Source organism: Rhinatrema bivittatum, chromosome 17, assembly GCF_901001135.1.
Source record: "Rhinatrema bivittatum chromosome 17, aRhiBiv1.1, whole genome shotgun sequence".
NCBI lineage: Eukaryota > Metazoa > Chordata > Amphibia > Gymnophiona > Rhinatrematidae > Rhinatrema > Rhinatrema bivittatum.
Window position 1 is genome coordinate 4,253,010 of NC_042631.1, and position 22,097 is coordinate 4,275,106.

Sequence of the window (22,097 nt, forward strand, 5' to 3'; positions counted from 1 at the left end):
CATCTGGAAACCAACTCGCCATGTGGAGAAGAAGTGAAGCTGAAAAAGGTTTCAATAACTAGAGAATACAGGTTATAGTTCAGGGGTAGGCAATCCCAGTCCTAAAAGGCCCTTAACTGATCAGGTTTTCAAGAATGATCTACAGTAGTACATAAGAACATAAGGTATGCCATACTGGGTCAGACCAAGAGTCCATCAACTCAAGCAATCTGTTTCCAACAGTTACCAATCCAAGTCACTAGTACCTGGTAAGTGCCCAAACATTAAATAGATCCCAACCTACTATTGCTTATTAATTAATAGCAATTTATGGATTTTTTTCTTCTAGGAACTCATCCAAACCTTTTTTAAACCCAGTTACACTAACTGCCGTAACCACATCCTCTGGCAATGAATTCGAGAGCTTAACTGAGTGAAAAAGAATTTTCTTTGATTTGTTTTAAATGAGCTATTTGCTAACTTCATGGAGTGCCCCTTCGTCCTTTTATTATTTAAGAGAGTAAATAACCAATTTACATTAACTTGTTCAAGTCCTTTCATGATTTTGTAGACATCTATCATATCCCCTCTGTTGTCTCTTCTCCAAACTGAACAGCCCTAACTTCCTTAGCCTTTCCACATAGGGCAAGCCCCTTATCATTTTGGTTGCTCTTCTCTGTACTTTCCCCAGTGCAACTATATCTTTTATGAGATGTGGAGACCAGAATTGCACACAATATATGACTAGAGTAGTGTTGTTTATTTCTTTGCAACATTTGTAAATTGCCTATCCATAAATTTAGGCATGAGATAAATTTGCATGCACAATGCCTCAATCATATGCAAATCTATTACATGCATTTATTTATTTGTTTGTTTGTTTGTTTTTAAAATCCTTTAGCTCACAAATTCACCTCAGTTCAATGCGGGTAACAATATACATACAAAATTAAAACATCAGTACATTAAAAACATTACAATTAAAATGCATAAACATAATACACATAATAGTTCTGCCTTCTGTCGTAATAGGGTGATTTTACTTTATTATGTATGTAATGCAGTTAGCCACCTAAATACCCTATGCCCATACAATGATTCCCTTTGAGATATAAAGCACCCAATAGCAACTGTGCAGAGTTTCTCCTTTTGCTGAAACTGGTACCTTATAAGTACTCACTCCCTAGAACTCCCCCTCCCCTTCCCATAATCCTCCCCACCCCACCCCCATCCCTATGAAAACCCCATAGATTCTTAAATTCACAAAACAGGATCACTCTTTAATGTGAGCAGGTGCCATGTCCCCACTACCAGGTGTAAAGAAAAGTATATTATAACAGTGATTATGGGCACTTCCCTTAATAATATAAAAACAATATTTTGTGCTGGTTTTAAAACAAACAATGACAATATCAGTGAGCAATAAAAATGAACAATAAATGTGCCCCGGAACACAGAGAAAAATGAGAACATGCACTCAGATCCAAAAAGTCACGTGGCAAAAAAAGAGGAGTGTTTTAATCGATAGTCCACGATGTAAAAGCGCCAGTAGTCAAAAATAAGCAGTAGAAATAATCAAGAATAAGAAGAAAATACAAAACAATAATTAATTGCAAGTTCCACTAAGGACATGGAGATTGGCACTTCAGTAGCACATGTTTTGCAACCACAAAATAAAATGAAACACAAATGTTTCTCCTTGTTAAACAGATGAGCTGAGCAGAGAACAGTACAACAAGTCTAAGCCTCAGACATTAACTTTCCAATTTCAGAAGCAAAGAAGAAGTAGATAACCAATGATCCAAATCAAGTCGATCATTTATTCATATCCTTTAGGAACTTCTTCGCTGAGGCTGGAGAGTCATACACCAATAGTTTCCCTTCATACGAGAACCAAAGCTTGGCCAGGAATTGCAAATTGAAACAGATCTGCTTTTGGATCAGAGCCGTGCAGACAGATGAAAATTCCCGATGCATCTCCGATACTCGTATTGCGTAATCTTGAGCAATACGAACCCTTATTGCCTGAAACATTAGATCCAGTTTCTTTCATGAAGCTTGTAAAATGTGCTGCTTACGCACAAAGTTCACAATTTTTATTATTACCACTCTGGGACTTGTATACGCTGCTATTTTCATGCCCAGCCGGTGTGTGCATTCGATTTCTAAGGTCCCTTTCAGGTCAGGCAAGTCTAATGCTTCCGGTATCCAGTCCAGCAGCAGACCGTGCAAATTTTTCTCTTTGGACTCAGGGAGGCCAAAAAAATGTAAATTGGTCATCCAGCTTATCAACATGATACTTCACACTCTTTTCTAGTGCCACCACTCTAGTAGTAAGCGAGAGCACATCATCCTTCAACACAGAGTCCCAGCCATCAGCCTGTTCCACCCTGGGGGGGAATCAGAGAAGGTGGATTTTAAATCTGTAATTTGCGCCGATATACCACTTAGCTTCTCATAGGGAGCCACAATGACCACTTCTTTGATCTCTGCAAGCATCACGTTTGACTTCGGGCGACTCTCAACAAAGTCCTTTATGGCCACCATCTTGCTTTCCACCCCACACGAAGTCTCCTTTTTCCTTGTCTTTGGCAGCATCGCAGTCAGCGACTTTTGCATGAAGGGAACAATTGACATAAGCAAAGTGGAGGAGAAAAGTGTAAATAGTACAGAAGCTCAATTAGCACAGGATTTCTGGTGATTATAGGAATGTAGCACCCCAAGCCAAGAGAGACGCAACCTCCTCGGTTCACCACATCATGTGATCCATTCCTTTTTTTTTTTTTTTAATTAATTGCAGAAAGATCCTGAAAACCCAACCAGTTAGGATCCCTCAAAAATTGAGTTGCTCACGCCTGCTGTAGGGTATACTAAATTAATCCTTGTTGTGTCCGTTGCTGTCCGATGTCTCTGCTCCACCCACCTTACCTCGTTGGCGACTCCCTTCGGGGTTGATGGAAGGCTAGCTGCTGCGGCGTCTCCAGGCTGTCCTCCTCCGGCGTTCCCGGATCGGCTCGATGCTGCAAGCCACCATGTTGATCAGTTGCCTAAGGGCGCACGCAGCCCGACTGATGTACCAGCGTTGGCGCGAACCTCAGGGGCGTCCCCCTGAGATGACATCACCAGCTCCAGATAGTTAAGGTCTCAGTTTTTGCTAACAAGATGAGTTAGCAAGGGATTGGTTACCTAGCTTCCTCCTGGTCGCTGCAGATGGGATTCGCTCTCTGCAACCCTAGCTACTCTGCCTCCTTGGACTTCACTAGAGGTACCCGCTCCTCGGGGGGCCTCGCTTTCTCTTTTTCTTTGCAGGTCGCAGTCCGGAACCGGTACTCGCTCCTCGAGGGCCCATGTCCCAGACTTGCTCCTGAATACCACTTCTGCTAAGAAGTCATGGCTGCTTACAACATTGTGAGTTTCCATCTATCTCTCGGAGCTTTCCCTGGGTACAGGTACTCGCTCCTCGAGGGCCTAATGCATTCCAACTCCTGGGCTGCCTTAAGAGACTATTGTGTGAGTGTTACCATCAGTATATGCAGAGTTCTGGAACACTGCAGTATATGCAGTGTTCCAGAACTCTGCATACACTGCCTACTCACTGTTTTAGTTTCTCTACAGCTCAGCCACCCTGGGATCGCTGTTCCAGTACCTGAGGGACTACAGCCCAGCCAGGCGCTTCAAGCTCACTACTGCCACCTCTGGTGGTTTACCATATTGTCTAATAAAAGAACTAGTGTGTGTCTGTCTCCTACACTAAGCCTGACCAGTGGTCCCTCTTGGGATTTCCCCTGGGGGCGTGGTCACCTGCCACTGGTCCAAGGATCCACCCACTACTCTAAATAACTACAGATTGCTAAATACCAGCTTTAACAACAGAGCTTTCTGACAATCCTTGCCAAATAAAAGCAGTAACAGGACAGGAAGTTTGTTATGAGGCAATTACAGTTTACAAGTTTTCAGTATGTTTTTCAAATTTTGTGCGATTTTTTTGGGAGCAAAAGAAGCAAAAAAGATGTCTACATGTTCCTCAACATAGTTGACCATGACTGAATTCATTTGTAGGAAGACAGTTGAGAACCTGCAAAGTGTTCCTGGCAAATGTTGATTACACCTGGCAAGCAAAGCTCACAATGTATTAATAATTGATTTTCATGTTCTGTTACTGATGGAATATTTAAAGGCATGCTCTGTCAGTTCCAAACCTGTCATTTATTATTCAGTAAAGGTAAATATAAGTTGTAATGGTTGTGGACTGAAATGCATTACACCAAGATTATAAAAGGCACCGGAGATTCATTTATTATTATTTTTTTAACTATTAATTTTCTGCATAGGTTTTGGTGACCTTTAAGAAAAACATATCAGAACATCCGTGAAAGAAAATAAATGTTTATTTGAAGAACTGCTGCTGAGTAAATGCAGTAAGAAACTGGGGGAAGAAAATGACCATTTATAGGAAAAAAGAAGGCCCACTTCTGCGGACAGCATTTGTACACCATTTATATCTCGTTGTCAGCGTTCATGGTGCAGAATACACCAAAAACGTAACTGCAGCAGGGCTAGGCAACTCTGGTCCTCACGAGTTGAGAAGAATTTGATTTTCAAAGTGACTTTTCTCACATAATCATGATTAAGTGGTGCTTTCAAAATCAATGAGTGGGCTGGGCTAAAGGTATGCTGGAAACTCCATTTTGTGTGCGGTTTTATCAGCAGTAGGAAGGGGAATTCCTCTTCTTACATACCCAGACGTGCACATGCAAGGTTTACCTGGACAGGCATGCTGTGGGGTGGAGTCAGAGCAGGGAAAGCATTTACATGTATGATTTCAGTTTTCGGAAGTATGTGCATAATGGTGCATGCAGAAAATTACACTTTCTTGGGAGTAGGAATGACTCTGTACTTATGTGTACAAAAGTATTTTGCCCACAGGCATTCTGTGAGGTGGAGTCAGGGCATACTTTTGATTTTCGTAGAACCTGCAGACTTTATCCCTACGTGAGCTGTTTGAAAATTACCCCTCCAATGTGCATTTGACTTAAGAACCCATTTAATTTTCCTAATTTAGTTAGCGAATAAAAGAGATCTGTTTCCAGGTCTTGAGGACCGTATTTCACCTTCCTGACCTAGAGTACTGAAGGAACTGAAAAGTGAAATTGTAGAAGAAGAGTCCATGACCCATTATTAAGGTGGTGCTGCAGAAATGTACTTCTTTACCCTGGGATAATAAGCAGCATGGGATCTATCTACCCCTTGGCATCCTGCCAGGTACTTATGACTTGGATTGGCCAATCCTGGAAACAGGATACTGGGCTTGATGGACCTTTGGTCTGACCCAGCATGGCAAAAGTTATAGAGTTCCTACAAGAGGTTAAGGGGATTTGGAATTTGTTGCCAGAAGATGTGGACAAGTTTAGTACTAAAGTAATCTGATTTAAAAAAGGTTTGTGCAAGTTTCAGGATGATGGATCTATTAACAGTTAATGAGGAGGTAGACCTGGGAGATTGTCACCTTTTTCTTCTGGCTGTGATCAGCAGGGAATGGATCTCACCTGTAGGATCTGCTGGGTTTGTCCCAAGTGACCCAGAGACAGGATGCAGGGCTCAGTGTAACACCACCCGGGGTGCCTGTCCTGCATGGGGGGGGCATAAACTTATTTATAGTCTCTTTGGGGCAGGGACTTTGGCTAGTGGAAGACATAGTCCCTTTCAGTCCCCAAGGCACGGATCCTTCATTGGATGGGGGTGAAGTTGTCTTCCAAGTCCCCGAGCACTGTCTCTGGAATGTTCATGTGCTCCTGGGAGAGGAGCAGCCCCTGATGAGCTTCAAATTGTGGGCCCACTATGCCAAAAATCCTCACTCCGGACTCCGACATGGTGTCCAAAAATAAAGTTTACTTGGGGATAAGTGGCGATAAATGGGCTCAATGTATTCAGTCTCGATCCCACAATTAAGCTGTTCTTTCTCTCAATCTGTGCAAAAGTGTCCCTCACAGGGACCCAGGGTATCCCCACTTTCCAGGGAGTAAAAGGAGTGGGGGCCCTGGCTGGAAACGGGCCCCCACTTTTGGTGATGTGGCAGGGATTCTCCTCCAACCCTGGATTAAAAATATACAAAACAGGCTTGGCACAGAGAGTGGTAAATTCTCTCCTCTTCCCAGGGCCAAAGATATTATCACTAAAATGATGAAAAGAAATCATTTTCAGTGATGATATCTCTATTTTTAAATATCTTTTGCTATGTTTTTTTCCATTGTTTTTAAGGAAATTGAAAGGTGCCAGGAAGTGGGCACATCACAGGCCCATGGCCCTCTCTCTCATACGGTTTTAAGGTGTCAGCGGTGTTCAGAATAATGGGCCAGTCCTATTGCTTCAATTTGCATATGTCTGCTGCTGCACCACAGCAGAAGACAAAAGGAAAACAAAAGCTTGAGAAAAGTGATCCAAAAGCTGCAAATCTGACACACAATTAAATTCTATTAACCCGTGTTTCTGCGCTTCCTCTTCGCTGTCTGTGATTGCAGGCAGCAGAGATGCGCAGATCGAAACACTAGGTTTCAGTTGGTTCCTGATGAGTGACTGATTGCTGAATGTAGTACTTTAAGTTTTATATTTTTGCCATTGCATAAGATTTATAAGCAAATGTCAGACGCCCCCATTTCAGTGATGCCAACAGTGGCCTTTTAAAAGAGCAAATTCCATAGTGTTATAGGCCTGTTATAGGAGCTGGATTCATACAGAATATCTTTTAACATCCCCAGCATGTAACTTCTTAATGGAAGTAATTAATTTGGTAATAGCACTCATAAGAACAGCTTTAGTAGTCCCATTGTGCTGCTTCTTATGGAAACAGAGTATTAGTTATTATAAGGCTTGCAACTTGTGCCTAATTCAAGCAGAAGAGAAGTCAATCTCCCCACGGAGATGTCTTAATGCAGAGCCAGTCGTCCCCATACAGTTGTGATGAGGCCAGAGCTACAGTCCCTTGGCCTAATTAAGCACCCTCTCCTCTCCAGGTTTGCTAGCTTTCTTTGCACATATTTCCTTTTTAAGCAATTTCACTTACTCGTCTCCTTTGTGAAAGCACCAGCAGTGAAGAAACATGAAAATGTGACAGGTTTGCTGTCTGTGTTACTTCTGACACAAATTAAACACTTTCAGTGTAACACCCACCCCTTCTTGGGGAGGAGGGGGGCCACACATCCCTGTCCTGCAGAGCACTGGACCAGAGGGATAGGGGATTCTGTGAATTATGGGCGGGAACAAGCCTGCAAGACCACTAGGAGGGCTACCAGTCCACAGCAAATCTTGTGTTCCAAACAGAAAATGTTTACCGAAAAAAAAACCCAGTCAAAGTTCCAGCAGTTACAAGAAAACTTTGGAAAAATCCAATCCAAATGATGCAAAAATCAGAAACTGTTCTTTCAATCTTTCCCACGTCACTTGGCAGGCAAAGTTTTTGTTCAGTCTGTCTTCTCTCGACTCAGTGTCACTCTACACTTTCTCCAACAAGCTTTTTCCTACTTAGCTCAGAGAAAAAGTAGAGAATTCTTCTTGAAATTCCTTGGTGTACTCAGAGACTGCCTGGCTGGTCCATGACAAATCCTCCCAATTAGAAGTTCCCAACTTGCAGAAGAGAATCCAAACTTGGAACCCCAGACCAGGCCAGAGCTCCTTGATGCCCTCCCTGGCTCCCAGAATGACACAAACCCCACTTCTTCAAAGCTCCGAGAGATCTCTTCCTCATAGAAGCACTGTTTGCAAATCCTTTGTCCCATCCCCTTTGGAAGACGAGCCCTCCTGTCAATCACCACTTACCATGAACTCCCTCTGAGCCTCCCATTGTTGGAAAACTCCCCTATTAAAGCTGACATCCTAATTGTAAAGGCTGGGTTTCCTCATAGCAGTTTCGGCACACCCTTGGTCACCATACCGTACTCCTATTCTGATTATTGACAGATCTGGCGCAAGGGACACTGCTTTCTGGATTCGAATCTACCATGCAATTCACAGTAGCCTCTAGGGAATGTTCAGTCCAATTTAAGCATTTTGCCAGTTCCCTTTTATCAAGAGAGATAGAGAAGTGAGAAAACGTCAGAGTGGAGACGTGTTTGCAGAAGATGCTTGTAATCCACACTGCATCATTGGATAGAGAGTGAGGATGGATGCTTCTGTAGCTTACTAACAAATGCTACAGAGCATTTGACCTCTCGGGGTGGATCAGCGAGTTTACTTGATACAAAGGTCTGGTGCTGAAAAATTACTCTTTACTTAAACAGCTGAAACTCTGGAAAGGTTGCACTTTACAGTCGTTGTGCATTTTAGAATTTACAACAAGATGTATTAAAGGGGTAGTGGTCTAAGCTGTGTCACCCTTCTGGGATCCCCTCACTCTTATTCAGGACTCCCTTGGATAGGTGGTGGGCTCCCTGCTCCCATGTTGAACTGATTCTCCAAATGCTTGCATCTATTCATGTACTTCTCCTTCTCCCCTCCTGGATCACTGGGATGCAAGCATCGAATGGGAATTTTTCTCTCCTCTTCTCTTTCCTCATGTCTGATCACCTCTGGACACTTATTTAATTTGCCTAGTTTGGTTATTGAATAAATGAGATCTGTTTGCAGTTCTTGAGGACCAAATTTTACCTACTCCTGTCCTAGAGAATTACACAGGTTAAGTGGATATGGAATTTGTTACCAGAAGATGTGGTCAAGTTTAGTACTACAGTAGTCTGATTAAAAAAAGGTTTGGACAATTTTCAGGATAACAGATCCATTAACAGTTACTGTCCAGGTAGACCTGGGGGATTGTTACCTTTTTTTTCTGGGCATGACCAGCAGGGAATGGATCTCATCTTTAGGATCTGCTAGGCAGTTCCAAGTGACCTGGAAACAGGATACAGGGCTCGATGGACCTTTGAAGCAATTCAGCATTGCTTTAGTTTTTATGTGTGCATTGATGCACGCAGTGCTTGCAGGCACATTCGTGCACACACTTTATTCTTATATCTCAAGAAAGACATTTCTGGAAGCAATGTGTGGAGGAATTGAATAAGAATGAGCAATAGGAAGCATGTTAGCCAATCAGGACGTTTAATCAACTGGATGTTGCAGGTGCTATATATTTATGGAGAAGAACATTTACAGTGCAGCCGTTCCTCAGGAAACTCAGATCACAAGAAACCAGGGCTACTAAGTGATTCCATATCAAAATGGAGAGACTGAGCACATCCTTTTTTATTTTTTGGCAGAATGGATCTTGGGAACAAAGGGAAGACTCTGAGTACATGCACACAACTAGGTCATTGTGCCCTTTGTGACGTAAATCAATCTGGCAACTCTATGAGAAGATACACAGCTGTACTGTGCCATGAAGCCCTTGAACCATGGATTGTTTCAAACGTTTTACATCTCCTGCCTTACCCGGTGCTAACAGTAAAAGGATTCCATTTGTTTAACCCATTTCACAATACCCCAGTGTTAGGATTCCTCTCGCATGCTCACTGCTATATGGTGGCATAGAAATGTGAAAAAGAAAGAAAGAAAGAGTGTGTCTAGCAATCCTACTGTACCGCATCCTGGAAGAGCTTGTGGGAATTATAGTACAATGAAGCCAAGTGACTACCGACACAGAAAAAAGATGGATTTTCATTCTGACCTTATGAAATATTCAGCTCAGTTTAATGGAGTACATGATGTAGTTTACACAAGAAATGGCAATCTGTATTGGAAGATATTTGTGTCTGCTCTGATTAACAGCATCTATTCTTTCCTGGTTTTGAAGCATATTGGCCGATAAGCAGCATAATGTGTTTCTGATATTTCCGAAAGTATATTATTATCATGAAATTACAATGACAACCTAAGCACTATCTTGACTGAAAATAAGCCTGTTTTGAGAGAGGGAGAGAGAGAACTTGTATAAATAAGATATTTTTATATTTTTATTATTCATTTTTATTCATTGGACATTGTTTAAAGTACACAGACTGACATGTCAATGATGACATCATAAATCAGAGTGGGATACTTATGAGATGGGGTGAGAAGAAATGAGTATAAATAATTTATGGGATTATAGCTATCTACAATAGTACAAAGGTAACCTATATATGAGAATGATTGATCATAACTTCAGAGTACTGTTACCATTGCTGTTGGCCATAGTTAAAGACAGCATAAGCAATTAATATACTGAGACATTAATGAACTGTCCTTATTTGCATTATATTGATTTATTTTTAGGTTTTTATTTTTATGTTGATGTAATTAATCATTCACTTGTTTATGTGTATTTAATGCTTATGTGTTTTATGTTTATATTTTTTAACATTTATTGGGCATGGGTTTAATCACAGAAAGGTATGACCCAAACTGAAACTAAATTATAATATGCTGGCATATTAATAAAATGAAGAAAATAATTCTAGAATAATGTGAACTAAACCCAGAAAGAAACTCCCTTCTCATTCTAATCCACTAATTTTAATATTTTTATGCTGAGTACTCTCAAAATATCACCATGGACTTTTAGAAAGTAGCAAATAAGAAATTGGAATAAATAAACAAATTGACCCACAAACTTACATGACAAAATCTGGGGGCTCAAAGTGAAGAAGTGGCATTTGATTTAATAAATTAGATCTCTCGTTGCCAATATTTTGGTTTCTAAAATTTTGATCTGGGATTTTATTTAAAATTAATAAATGGCCTCTGATCTCTGTTATTGGATTAACTGGGGGTGGGAGCATTGCTGAAGTGACCGATTCTTAGAGGTCAATATTCAAAGCCAAAACTCACAAGAGGACCCTGGAGAAGGACCATCGCTAGTTAACAAGAAACTGAAGGGGAATGGAGTAGAAGTAACTCCATTTACAGTAGAAAATGTATAGGAAGAGCTGGGGAAACTGAAAGTGGACAAAGCCATGGGGACTGATGAGGTTTATCCCAGAATACTGAGGGAGTTCAGAGATGTGCTGGTGGGTCCACTGTGTGACCTGTTCAATAGATCCCTAGAAACGGGAGTGGTGCCGATTAATTGGAGAAGAGCGGTGGTGGTCCCGCTTCACAAGTGGGAACAGAGAAGAGGCTGGTAAATACAGACCAGTTAGCCTCACTTCGGTGGTGGGAAAAGTAATGGAGTCACTGTTGAAAGAGAGAATAGTGAACTATGTACAGTCAGGAGAATTGCTGGACCAGAGGCAGCATGGATTCACCAGGGGAAGAACCTGTCAGACAAATCTGATTGACTTTTTTGACTGGGTAACCAAGGAATTGGATCAAGGAAGAGCACTCAATGTCATCTACTTGGATTTCAGCAAAGCTTTTGATATGGTCCCGCACAGGAGACTGGTGAATAAAATGAGAAGCTTAGGAGTGAGTGCAGAGGTGTAGGCCTGGATTGCAAACTGGTTGACGGACAGAAGACAATGTGTGATGGTAAATGGAACTCTCTCTGAAGAGAGAGCGGTTTTAAGCGGTGTACTGCAAGGATCGGTGTTGGGACCAGTCCTGTTCAATATATTTGAGTGACATTGCGGACGGGATAGAAGGTAAGGTTTGTCTTTTTGCGGATGACACTAAGATCTGCAACAGAGTGGACATGCCGGAAAGAGTGGTTGAAGATATGGCAGCTGAGATTCAATGCCAAGAAGTGCAAATTCATGCATATGGGAGTGGAAATCCGAATGAACTCTATTCGATGGGGGGAGAAAGGCTGATGTGCACAGAGCAGGAGAGAGACCTTGGGGTGATAGTGTCTAATGATCTGAAGTCAGCAAAACAATGTGACAAGGCAATAGCTAAAGCCAGAAGAATGCTGGGCTGCACAGAGAGGAATATCAAGTAAGAAAAGGGAAGTGATTATCCCCTTATACAGGTCCTTGGTGAGGCCTCACCTGGAGTACTGTGTTCAGTTCTGGAGACCGTATCTCCGAAGAGACAGAGACAAGATGGAGGCGGTCTAGAGAAGGGCACCCAAAAAGGTGGAGGATCTTCATCAAATGACTTATGAGGAGAGATTGAAGAATCTAAATATGTACACCCTGGAGGAAAGGAGGAGCAGAGGTGATATGATACAGACTTTCAGATACTTGAAAGGTTTTAATGATCTAAAGACAATGACAAACCTTTTCTATTGGAAAAAAATCAGCAGAACCAGGGGTCATGATTTGAAGCTCCATGGAGGAAGACTCAGAACCAATGTCAGGAAGTATTTCTTCACGGAGAGGGTGGTGGATGCCTGGAATGCCCTTCCGGAGGAAGTGGTAAAGACCAAAACTGTGAAGGATTTCTCAAAGGGGCGTGGGATAAACACTATCGATCCATGAAGTCTAGAGGATGTGAATGAAGAGGAGGCATGGGGGTGGCTTGCGGGAATGACTGCTACTACCTGGAGATTAATATCCTTATTCAATAAACATACACACGGTTAATGCGACACCACGACACCAACATCGCTCTATGCTTCAACCGCAAGAGGAAATGTGGAAAAAAGGATTTGCATCCACAAAAAAGCAGGGGAGTAGTTTGCTTGTTACGGCGGTTACTACCCAGAATCAATTAAGCCTGATACTTCACTTGGAATACATATCCAGCGCAGCTCACTGCTTCAACGGCAGGGGGGAATGAAGAAAAGAGGATTTATATTCAGACAACAACCAATAAGGACTGAATTGCACAGGCTGGGTAAACAAGCGTGGGAGTAGCTTGCTTATTACGGTGGTTACTACCCCTAAACAATTAGTAAGATACTTCACTTAGATGCAGCACCAGCACTGCTATCTATATTGATGGCAGGGGTGGAAGGGAAATAGAACCAAAACATTACTTATAAGGGCCTAGAGTAATAGCTAAGTATGAAAAAAATAAGTGCAAAAGCTTGCTGGGCAGACTGGATGGGCCGTTTGGTCGTCTTCTGCCGTCATTTTATGTTTCTATGTTTCTATAATACAAGTTATCCATCTAATTACAAGTTATCCATCTAACTCCAAGTTATCCATTTAAATGGTTAGTTTTGAATACTCCAAAAGAAACTAAGAGGTCAATATTCATTGGGCCCTATATTCCAGGATTTATTGGGCCCTATATTCAGAGCCAGTTAGCCGGATAAGTAGTGATATTTAGACTTGGACCTTGGCTTTCTTGGTTCTCAGCCAATTGCTCTAACCACTAGGCCACTCTTCCCAGGCTATCAGGAAACTGGGGGCTGTGAAAGAAAACAGAAAACCCATGCAGTAGTCTGCCAAGAAAAAAGGCCATAAACACCATGTGATTGCTCAGTCCTTGACCCTCAGAAATGGATAGAAATAAGATAGAAAAACTCATACAAATGCATGGGCTTCTTGTTTCAGAAGGTCCTATGAGGGTACTAGGAAAAAAATCAATTGATGCTGGTCTTTGTGGCAAAAACCTGTTTGGAAAATTCTCACTTGCTCAAGCTTTCATTTGTTAAATCAAGTCTAGAAATGGTAATGGATGTTGCTGACTGGAGGACATGCTGTGTTCTCTCAACCAACTATACACTTCTGACAGCAATGACCTCCACCATATGCGGTGCATAACTTGAGGTATACTGAATACAAATTGAGCCCAATTAATAACAAAAGAGAATACAAGTTGCCAGTACTTACTAATCACATAATATGCCTGAGGGCAGTTGCAGTTTTAATAGCACTAAAAGAAGACATTGATGATCAGAACTTTTTCCTTGGATGTTGTGCATTAATGGCGAATAAAAAGTCAAAATGTTTTCATTACTGACTTTTTTCTCTTATTTTTTATAAACATTTTAGGTCGATCAATCCACTTAGTTTGAAACTGTAAAGCCATGGTACATAGCTGTTTGAGAAGGCTAAAGATTGATATAAAATGTTTATTGCTATTCGAAGCTGCAACAAAACTGTGTGGGAAGCAGAATAGTGGTGATTTGGGTGATAATGAGCATACAATGAAATGTTTTGGGGGTAAGATCTACACATTATGTGTTGTATCCCACTCCAATCCAGTCATCGTTCAAACAGAAGGTATCTCATTTGTGTTTCCATCAAAAGGTACATGTGTACACTTACATTACCTAAAACAATGGTGTAGAGTGTGCGTATCCTCCATGCATTACATCACCTAAAACAATGGGGTAGAGTGTGCGTATCCTCCATGCGTTACATCACCTAAAACAATGGGGTAGAGTGTGCGTATCCTCCATGCATTACATCACCTAAAACAATGGGGTAGAGTGTGCGTATCCTCCATGCATTACATCACCTAAAACAATGGTGTAGAGTGTGCGTATCCTCCATGCATTACATCACCTAGAACATAAAAAATTCTGTGCACAGAATGTGCACAGAATTTTTTTTTCACACAGAATTTGGGCTGGCCACAAGTACAGCCCACTTTGTCTATGGCAAAGAATGGCGGGCTCTGAGTGGGGTCCATCCTGCTCACGGCGAAGATTTGCAGCCATCATCTGGAAGCTCGGCAGTCCACAAGTGGGGCCTATCCCACTTGCGTGAAGTTCAGCAGGCTGCGAGTGGAGCCTATCTCACTCGCAGTGAAGATTAGCAGGCCCAGTGTGAGAGGCAAGAAAGTTTGTGAATGTGTGAGAGAAAGGAAGTATGCGTGTGAGGGTGCATGTGTGTGTGGGTGTGTGAGGGAGTCTGTATGTCAGGAGAGATTGTGAAGGAGTGTTATGTGAGTGAAAGCTTGATTCCCTGTATGTGTGAGTAAGAGAGTGTGTGTGTGTGTGTGTGTGCGCATTTGAGAGAGGAAGCCTGTGTGCAAGGTTTGTATGTGTGTGTGTGAGAGGTAGCCTGTTTGAGACAGAGGTAGCCTATTTGAGGGGGTGTGAGTCAGAAAGAGAGGGAGCCTGTATGACAGGTGTGGGTGTGCCAAAAGCAGAGGGAGCCTGGATGAGGGGGGATGTGTGTGCCACAGAGAGAGGGAGCCTAAGGATGGGTGTGTGTGTGTGCTGATGATTAGTAAAAACTCTACCTATTGGCAATACTACCCCCCTACCAAAGCATTCTTTTTATGTAAGAGTTATTTGGTTCTTTTTTTCTGATTTTTACTTTAGAGCTTCCTAATCAGCATTTTGTGAAGTTTCAATATAAAGCCTATTCCCAGTTCCTAATCTGACAGGTTTAGAGCTGTGCTCTCACTTTGTCACTTTTATTACCTTGCAATGACCAGCAGAAGCCACGGCTGACCGATTCTGAGTTAATAGGTGTTATGGAACGTGATAATTGGCAGTTATCAGGCTAGAGACCTCCATGCACTGTGAGAATAAGTAGCTGGTGAGCTACAAAGAAATGGCCATCCAATTTACCCATTCAAAACTCTGGAGAAACGTTTGTAGAAGACATTCATCCATTGTGGCCTGGCAGAGAAACTGGATACTGCCTGGCTTTAAAGGACTCGAATGTTAGCAAGGCCACACAGGGTTTGTTCATTCATTGGACTACTGATAGTCCTGCACATGGACCAGTTCACTATCTCATGATTTGCAGTTAAGAGACCTGATTCCACTTGGATTTCCAGTGCAAGTTCCTGTTTCATGGGCTGACCAAGTCTGACAGTTAAGTAATTTCCGCAGCTCTTCCTCTGCACTCTCCCATACTCCCACCCCAGTAGCCAGCAAAAGCCAGAATCCTATTTCCATAGAAAGTTGACTGCCACCCTCCCAGCCAGAGCTGTTCATGATAATATTTGGCCTGTATTTGATGGGGAGAATGATGCAGGAAGAAATGGGACATAGGATGGAGAGGAGAGGATGCTCTCAGCCTCAGAGCTGCACTTTCCTGACCTATTTTAAAAAATTAATGGAGCCTCCTCACCCAAGTCAAGACTGTAACAAAGGTGATGATTTCACAGTTTTACCCAAATGTGTGAAATCAGAGATTCAAAACAAATTATTGTATCTTCATAGTGGCAGCATTCCCACTGAAATATTTTGAGTCAGATCAGTACATCACAACAGATCTCTTAAGTATACTGTATTTATATTTTAAACTATATATTTTAGCTATCTTTCTATGCATCCATCTGTGTCTGTGTGAATTCAAAGGTTGGGTTTTCCGAGGTGAATTCTTTTATTTGTGTTCCAGAGTCTTTTCCCCCCCTCTGCTGGACATTTGGCGAACTGCAGTTTGGAAGCGCCAGACTGCTGGGCGTCCTGACACATTTATACTATAATCTTGGAATTATGGCTTTTGCCCTGTGCTGGCAGGTTTTTCTTCCATGATGTACTATGAAAGCAGTATAAAAATACTACTCTCCGTGGAGCTGGCTAACAAGGTAACAAGCTGCTAGCTCTTCAGCCCTAATGAGGAGAAATATGTCATTCATGTGTTTTGATGTACTATACTGCAGCTAATGTGTTCTACTCAGGGTCCTGCATGCCTACTCCTGAAGGCTGTCGACAAGCCAGGTTTTCAGGAAAACCAACATTTGTAAACTGACCACAATTTCGGGTGACTGCATGCAAATGCTTCTTATAAATTATTATTATTTTCCATTGTGGGTATCCTGAGTGGCTCTCAGACTGAAGTCTAAGACCCCTGCATAGGCCAAGATGGTAAAGTAGTCATTAACAAAAAAATTAACTTATTTTAGTTAATATGGTCCAGATATAATAGACAATGGTAGTGCTAATTATTCTTACTGTGCATTATTGAATCACCAGTCTAATCTTAAAGATAAGGAACAGGGATTCAGTAAAATACTAAATTAAGTTCTTCAGAAAGTATTGAAGCAGGAAAGAAAAATCAAACTTGTATATTCTGATTGCCAGACATCTTCTGCTGGGACTTTGTATAATACACTAATAAGGACATTCCACTATGGGCCTCTTTTTTTTCTTAAGAACATGGATGTTTCCTTTCTGCAGGGAGACTTGTGATCTTGTGCTGTACAGTATTTATCCACAGTTATGGCTCAATAGCAGTGGCAGGAACAGCTTATTCCATTACGAAAGAAGGGTGGAGTCTGCACAAGATCCAACTGGATTGCCTATGTCTATGTCAAACAACAACCAATAATGACTCACATCAACTGTTGTACTAATAGTATATTCTGAGGTCAATTTCAAAGCCATTTAGATGAATAACTCACAGGTTATCCATCTAACTCACAAGTTATCCATATGGCTCTCAAGTCATCCATCTAAATGACAAATTATCCATCTAACTCCATCTGACTCACAAGTTATCCATCTGACTCTCATGTTATCCATGTAAATGACAAGTTATCCATCTAACTCAAAAGTCATCCATCTAAATGACAAATTATCCATCTAACTCCATCTGACTCATAAGTTATCCATCCTGCTCTCAAGTCATCCATCTAAATGACAAGTTATCCATCTAACTTTATCAATCCTTTATCCTGGCCCTTCTTGACATATCATCTGCCTTCGACACTATCAGTCACAAAATCCTCCTTACCCGCCTCACTGAGATTGGCATCTCAAGCACAGCCATCCACTGGTTTTCCTCGTACCTCAATAATAGAGGCTACGCTGTAAGGATTGCAAATTCCGAATCATCACACATCCCCCTTACCCAAGGCGTCCCACAGGGCTCTTCACTCTCCTCCATGCTCTTTAATATATACCTGTTACCGCTCTGCCACCTCCTCTCCAACCTTGGTCTTAAGTTTTTCTTATATGCAGACAACGTCCAAATCCTCATCCCTATCCAAGAATCCCTCACCAAATCTCTTAAGTTTTGGGAAACTTGCCTCATCTCCATTAACTCCCTACTCTCTAACCTCCACCTTGCTTTAAACTCCTCCAAAACTGAACTCCTCATTTCAAATCACCCTGACCGGACACCACCCTCTGCTTGTGACCTCACCCTCCCCTCAAATGCTCTTCCCTTCTTCGTGCTAGATCTCTGTGTCTCCCTAGACCACCAACTAAACTTCAAAAACCACATTAACACAATCATAAAGGGAGGATTTTTCAAGCTCCACATCCTCAAAAAACTTAAACCTCTGCTCCACTCGCAAGACTTTCGCACAGTCCTGCAAGCGACAATGCTATCAAAAATGGATTACTGCAATTCCTTACTTCTAGGCCTCCCCTACTCTACTATTAGACCCCTGCAAATGTTACAGAATGCTATGGCAAGAATCTTTACAAATACACGTAAAGCCGACCACATCACCCCTATTCTTAAGGAACTCCATTGGCTTCAAATCTCTTCCCGCATCAGATATAAAACCCTCACCATTATTCACAACTCCCTGCAAAACCACAATCACTCCTGGCTTGAGGATGCTCTTCGATTCTGCTCCTCCAATCGTCCTACTAGAATCACACTCTCAGGAACCCTCTACACCCCTTCCCTTAAATGTGCTCACCACACTTCCACCAGAGAAAGAGCCCGATCCATTGCAGGCCCCTCCCTCTGGAACACTGTGCCACTTGAGCTCTGACTAGAACCTTGCATTTGGAAATTCAAAACAGGGGTTAAAACATGGCTCTTTAAAATGGCCCACCCTGACTCGGATCCTACGTAGTCCCCCTGCTCCCTCTACTCCTTCAGCGAAAGAGCCCTGTCATTTCCGTACTTATAGCCTTCCCTTTATTCCTTTAATTGTACTCCGATTTGTCTCTCATATCTCTGCACCTCCTTAATTACCCCGTTATATACCCCTTTCCCCTGTCCTTAAACCCTACCTTCCCAATAGCAACCCCTGCTAGACTATACATAGTTGCCTTTCTGAACATATAATTTGTAATGTCATATATAGTGTCTCTGTATGTACTAGTTAAAGATAATGTATATAGTGCTTTTTTGGAGAGTATAATTTATATATAGTGTATAAGGTTATTCACAGTGTATAATGTTATACACTGTCCCTTTTTGAGTGTATAATTTGCAATGTTACATATTATGGTTGTTTTTCTATCAGGTACTGTTCCTATTCTCCTCTTCCTCTTTTCCCTCTCTTCTCTCGCCCCTTCTCTCTTCCTAGCTGCACCCCTCCCCCACCCTCATTTTTTGTATTTTCCTCCTTCCATTATATTGTAAAGCGGCATGATGTACCCATGAATGTCGATATATAAAAGCTAATAAATAAATAAATAACTCCATCTAACTCATGTTATCTATCTAACAAGTTATCCATCTAACTCTTGTTATCCATCTAATTCCAATTTATCCATCTAAATGTTTAGTTTTCAGTATTGATCTCTCTAGGTTTAGCACTGATTTACATAGAATAACCGTACCATTGAACAGCATTTGTCACATTTTTTGTACTGAGCAATAGGAATTGTAGACCTGAAAATTATACATATCCAAAGCTGGCAGGGTCTAATTCACAGAAATGTAGGGCATATGTAGTCAGGATGACTGTTGGCTGTTGTCCCCCTCCCCTTCCCTTTCTGGGGGTACTGGCTGAGCTATAGAAACTTGCCATTTATTACCTTATATGAGATACAAAAAGTCCAGGAAAGGACACCTGCGCGTCTCAGAATCAGGCTGCTTTATTTTCAGACATTTCAGGTTTACTACTTAGAATGAGATACACAACACAACACAACACAACACATGCCTCTACAGCCCTTAACACAGCCTAGGCTTGTGCTGAGTAAAGCTCTGCAGCATTCATGAACATAAACATATCAGAGATTTCAACTTGCTTCAAGTGTGTTTAAACATAATTAACTAGCTCCGTGACTGTAGAAGATTATCATCAGTTCCCACCCTTAGAAAGGTCCAGTTTGCAGATCTGGGAGATGCTGTGGCTTATGGAGGATGACTCTGAGGTGGTAGCACATATTGTTCCGGCCATGATGTAGTAGTCAGGACCTTCTCTTTATGTATGGAGACCTCAGGCAGGCTTTAGCACATCTGCTGGCCATAGGGAAGGACAGACAGTCATGACTCAGGCATGGTGTTAATGAATCTCTCCAGCTGCCACACTAACAGGCCGATGCAATAAAGTACACCCAGCAAAGCACACAGCTTAATGAGTGGTTAGATGCGTGTTTTTAGACACGTTTCCTTAACTCCTGATGCAATAAGGGGATCAAAGTGTCCAAAATGTGGGTCAAAATAAAGGCATTGCTAATAGTGCTCATCACATGTAAATACCATGTAGATGAGGCTATTAGCTATAACCCCACAATGCAAAAACTCCACGTGCACCCTAGGTGCATTTTTTAACCCATAAAATGTTATGCCTGCCCTGGAGCAGGCATAAAGTTTTCTTGCATGTCAAGGGCTCATCTTAAAATTTAATACTAAGTAGGAAGAACCACAGAAAGCAGCACCATTCAAAAAAAAAGTCTTGACGTAAAATAAAAAATTTGGCGTGCACAATATATACACTCGGGGCAATGTATAAAGCACATGCATATTGTGCCAGTAAAATAGCTGAAAATTGAGCATCCATTTTCCTAACCTGTGCACAGCCACGTGTTCTGGGCACCCTGTGCCTTGGATGTGCTAGAGATGCACAATTAAATTCCTAGCATGTCCTTTTAAGTGCAGCAGCTCATCTGCATCCAGGGGAGGTGATTGTGCATGCATTAAAAAGTGGCCATATTGCATCGGCCTGTGAGTCTCTTTGCTGCAGCTTTTAACAGTCAGGACATGAATATGCAACGCTTCATGCATAGTCACTCAGAGCATGTAAAGGAGTCATTTCTTCCTGTCAGAGTGTGCTCCCCTCTCCCATAGAGGAGGGATCACTTCTCCTGCTATGTGGCGATCAGATCTTGGGTCCTGTCACCTCCTGACCAGCACTGCTTTGCCATGTCAGCAGTTTTCTTCATTTCGGATCGCTGCGCTCTCTCTTCCATGGGGAGGGGCCACTGCTCTTTCTGATGAACTGACCTTGGATGGTCTGTTAATTTGCTCTGGGTGGATTAAGTTTTTTTTTCATTCAAAAGTTCCTCATCTTGTTTATGGAGAAAGACAATCAGACCTTACAAGGTCCTCAGTACGCAGCTTGCTGGCAGAAGAAATAGCCATGAATTGCTTTTCAGGGCAAAATTCATTGCTTCTGTATCCCTATGCTGGAATAAAGGACTGGGTCCATATTGTGATCAGAATTCCTATTTTGTTGCATACAGTGGTAAAAACCTCTGGTATCTCCTACAGAAAGCGCCATTGTCAAAAAGAGGAGGATAAATGTAGCTTTAACTCACATAAATCTGGTCCTTTAAATACAGTATATCCCCTTTTTGTATGGACAAATGTTTACCTGTATGAAAAGGGGGCGGAGCTTGAGGCAGGGAATGGGCAGGCTAACCTGTCTGCCTGTCTAGCACCACATTGAGCGCTATCTGGCTAAATTTGTGAGGAACAGTCAGTCTGTACAAATGGCAGGCCAAAGGTTATTTGGATAACTTTATCTAGATATTCAGCAAAACACTTATCTGGATAATTTCTGCTGAATATCCGGATAACTTACCCACTTGGTGGATGTTTGAAGTTGGACCTCAAAGTTATCAGATTCTTTAATTGAAACAACAGATAAGCAATGATTAATTAAGATCACAGAGTGATATTGTTAATATCAGAGTTATAAAAAAGACACTGATGGATAGATCACAGCAATAGTCGAAACTTCACTCATTTTCCCAGTGCCGTGTCCTTTCAAAGTAACAGCTTCCATCTTTCTGATTATCTGTATGTGTCTAGAGAAGAGACCATGCTCAAAGCTCTCAACGTGGCTCTGTTGTGCTGCCAAAATAAGTTTTAAAGCAGCAATAATAATGAAAATGTTATTTAGATGATTCACTTAGCATCTAAAATGTTGAATTATATTTCATTACTGATAACATAATAGCACAGTAACATTGTTATTGTCGGCAGAAAAAGACTAGATTGATCCATCCAGGCCACCTGGATGTGATTCTTCCATGGATTAGCAGATCAATTGCCATACTCAACCCCCATGTCTTTCACTCTCTTTCCCTCATTACCCTCCATGTAAGTCCCAAGCAAGCCCAAAATCTGTTAAAGGGCTGGTCTCCAATACTTCCACTAGTTAGCCAATCGTTTTCTTTGATTCTTACAAGAACAATACTTAAGCCAGCACACAGGACCCTTTCCATGACATAATTTACAAGGTCATTCATCAACGTGCACTATGGCATTAACGCCCAC

The 22,097-nt window shown here is 41.8% G+C and overlaps 1 protein-coding gene across 4 annotated transcripts in view; it reads left to right on the forward strand.

Moving 5' to 3' along the window:
• LRRC4C (leucine rich repeat containing 4C) overlaps positions 1-22,097 on the forward strand; it is a 983,140-nt gene that overhangs the window by 212,302 nt on the left and 748,741 nt on the right. The gene's annotated exons all lie outside the window — the stretch shown is intronic.